This window comes from Equus caballus, chromosome 14 (genome assembly GCF_041296265.1).
Source record: "Equus caballus isolate H_3958 breed thoroughbred chromosome 14, TB-T2T, whole genome shotgun sequence".
NCBI lineage: Eukaryota > Metazoa > Chordata > Mammalia > Perissodactyla > Equidae > Equus > Equus caballus.
The window spans coordinates 20,098,029-20,101,520 of record NC_091697.1 but is presented as its reverse complement, the minus strand read 5'-3'; the positions used below and the strand labels follow the sequence as shown (position 1 = coordinate 20,101,520).

General features: G+C 50.7%; 1 long non-coding RNA gene across 1 annotated transcript; it reads right to left on the bottom strand.

Moving 5' to 3' along the window:
- Positions 1 to 598: 598 nt before the first annotated feature.
- Positions 599 to 2,962, bottom strand: LOC111767713 (uncharacterized). The gene is made up of 3 exons (XR_002799494.2): positions 2,846 to 2,962; positions 2,032 to 2,101; positions 599 to 1,429 (listed from the first exon to the last, which is right to left on the bottom strand). It is a non-coding gene; the product is annotated as an uncharacterized lncRNA (long non-coding RNA).
- Between the last annotated feature and the right edge of the window lie 530 nt (positions 2,963 to 3,492).

Genomic DNA, 3,492 nt, shown 5'->3' with positions numbered 1-3,492 from the left:
GTGTCATGAGGAATTTTTTCTTCCCCGGGGTAAGCTGCTCTGAAGAGGGAAAGTTCAGGGGCTTTCCTCCAGAGCAGCATGGGATGAGGGCACCCCAGGATGGGCACAGGGAAGTGTGGGGCAGATCCACAGGAGGGTCCTGTCTGGAAGGGGTGAGAGGAGGCAAGACAGGTCCTGGACAGCCTCGTAAGCTGACACTGAGGACTTTACTTCCTGTGACTGTGGGTGTGATGAGGATTTTTAGGCTGGTTACTTTTAAAACTACAGATAAGAACCAGGCTCCAAGGAGTGGGATTTGTTTGCCCTTTGATCAGAGACAATTGCATTTGTGAAGGAAATCTCCATGCCTCCCTCTCTGCGCCAGGAGGAAGGGGGGATGGCCTTATGTCTGGAAACTCTTAATGGGGAAGGCAAGAACTTAAGTTGTTTACTGTCTGGCAACCTCATGTAACTGACCCCCCCACCCCAAAATCCTCCTTTGTCTTTAGTTGAAGATAATATTTGAGTGGTGACTTCTGCCATTTACTCAATCCGGTTTGATTCTTATCTAAAAGTTGTGGGACCGCCCAATGGCCGGACCCTACCGGCACTGGTACCATTTTAACTTCTTTTTTCTTTGTCTCGTAAAGAGATGACTCACATACCTATGCCTTAAATTTAGCCCTAACCCTCAACTCGGGGCAGCAGCAGGAGCTCTGACTGCCCGTGGGTCTTGTCCCCACGCACCAGCTCTGCCTGCCCATGGGCTCTGTCCCCATGCCAGCGGGGGCAGCAGAAGCGGCGGCAGCAGAAGCTCTGACTGCCCATGGGTCCTGTCCCCATGCTATTCTATACTATTCTCTAAATAAAAGAGCACTACTGCCAGATCTTAAGAGTCTAAAGAAATCTTTCTTTCGACTCCTCGGCTCACCGACCCCGCATCAGGTGGGTCCCTCAGACAGCCAAGGGAAAGGGCCAGAACCAGGACTAGCTTTATGTGTGTGTGACCTGTAGTCACACAGGGGCCCCCGCTCAGAGGGGCCCTACACTTGGTGTGACAGTACTCTGCTGTCCCATCTTGAAAAAGGGGCCTCACAGTTTCCTTTTTATCTGGGGCCTACAAATTATGTAGCTACTCCTAGCCTGAACCAAAGCCTTGCAGAGAGGAACAGGAACAGGGAGAAGGTGCAGGAGACAGGCTGGGAGCCACCTGTAGGGTAGAAGGAAGAGATGGCCTGAGTCGCAACTCTGGCTGCAGCTACTGAGCCCTGAGGTCCTAGGTTCCACAGAAGAGGACAGGGAGTGGCTGCATCGCCCACTGCTGCCGCACTCCACCAGTGGTCAGAGGAGGGTCCATCTTTTCCTAGGCTGGCCTTTCACTGGGTTTAGGTAGCAAGGGAGGCTGTATTTTCAGGAGAGCACTCCAGAGCTTGTCCTCACTGTCAAGAACCTTTAAAAAAAAAAAAAAAGATTTAGGGCCAGCCCCGGTGGCCTAATGGTTAAGTTCAGTGCACTCCACTTCAGCAGCCAAGGGTCAGTTCCCGGGTGTGGACCTACACCACTCGTCTGTCAGTGCCCACGCTGTGATGGCAGCTCACATACAAAAAGAGAAAGATTGGCAGTGGATATTAGCTCAGGGCCAATCTTCCTCGGAAAAAACAACACAAAACAAAATGATTTATATAGTGTCTTCTGTGTACCTGTCTCCTCCCCCCACTGTTAAGGTATAATTTACATACAGGAAAATTCACCCTTTTTAGGGTACAGTTTTTAGAGCTTTGACAAATGCAGAATTGTATGACCAACCGTACTACTAAGATGCGGATGAATTCCACCATCATTCCAAATTCCTCTGTGCCCCCCACAGTCAGCCTTCTCCCCGACCCCCAGGCACCAGCGATCTGCTTTCTCAATAACCTTGTGTTTCTTTTCTTTTGTTCCCTTTTTGTGAGCAGTGTTTAATCCCACCACATATTAGAACATATTACAAAGTAGCAATATGTAAAACATATAGTAAAACAATATGACATTGGTATAAACATAAAACTATACCTCAGGGGAAAAAATGAAGAGCCAGAAACAAATTCCATACTGTAGAAAATCTTCATACTATGACAAAAGGCTTCAAAACGAAAGGATAAGGAAGGATTACTTAATAAGAGGTGCTGGGGTAACTGGTCAAAAATGTGGGAAAAAATAAATCATACTTTTCACCACTCCCTGCAAAACAAAATGGACGTGTATTGAGAAGTTAAATTTAAAAAGTCAAATTGTAGGAAACTAGCAAGAGGTTAAACAGACTAAGTTGGTGGAGAACAGCTAAGTGTTTCTGCTTTGTAGCAGCAACCCCCCCACCCCCAACAAAAACAAAACGCACACACAATTCTAACCAGGAAAGGATGACAAAATCAGCTATGTAGCAAAACTTGGTGCCTCCTGAAAAGTTACAAAACTGCAATGCAAGGAGAGCCACATGCTGGGGAAACCACGACAGCGGTGAAAGGGGCCCCCGCGCCAGCGGCGCCAGCGGCGCATTCAAAGTTCTTGGAGAAGCCGGGCTTTACTCACACCCAGCGTGGCTGTGAGGCAGGCCAGGGCTCCCCGAGAGGAAGTGGGGAAGCCTGGGGCGTCCGCGAAAGCCTGTGAGGTCCTGTTGGCTCCGAGGCGGCTTCAGCCTCGGCCCCGTGGCCCCAGGCAAGGTTTGCTCAACCTACCACCTCCGCGGCTCCCGCGTGGGCCAGGACCACCCATGCTCTCCAAGCACAGACAGGCCTCTCCGGGATGCTCTCATGCCCCGCGGGCTCCCCACAGGGCTGTGGACCGCCCTCTCCCCTACTCATTTCGTCAGGTGGAGGACATTGGCTACCTCAGAATATTTCTGGGCACCTCCTGTGTTCCAAGCACATGGTGTTGAGGATACAGCAGTGATGCGTACAAAGTCCTGGCTCCAATGGAGCTTTTATCCTAAAGGGGGAAAGGTGTTAGGGGCAGGAAGACAGAGTAAATAAATCAACACACAAGATAATTTCAAGTCAAATGTTATAAACAAAACTGGATTGCGCAAGCGCTATAGAGAAAACAGAACAAGATTGTCAAGGATGTTCGGGCGTGGGGAGGAAGCAAGGAGGGTTGGAGGAAAGGATGCCCTGGAATGGGACTGCTCCAAAAGGAAGCAGGAAGTCAAAGTAACACACTGTTTAATGCCTCCCGGGCTGTTTCTAGTCCAAGTCCCTAAGGTCTGTGGAGGGGTGGGAGCTTCTCTGCCCCTTCCCTCCAGAGCAAGGGGCCGGGGAGGAAGGTGAATTCAGTCCTGGGCTGGGTCTGGGGTCACCGCCTCTTCTCGTCTCTGCCTCTCACTCTCCTCAGGGCAACTGTGTAACCCCCGTCTCCCCCTAGCCCCCAAGGGGAGCGACCAGTGGACGGCGGCAGGGCAGAAGCTAGGTCCGCCCCAGCAGAATCTAATTCTCCCGCTGAATGAATGCCCGGTGGGTAGATTAAGTACTGGATTAGGGG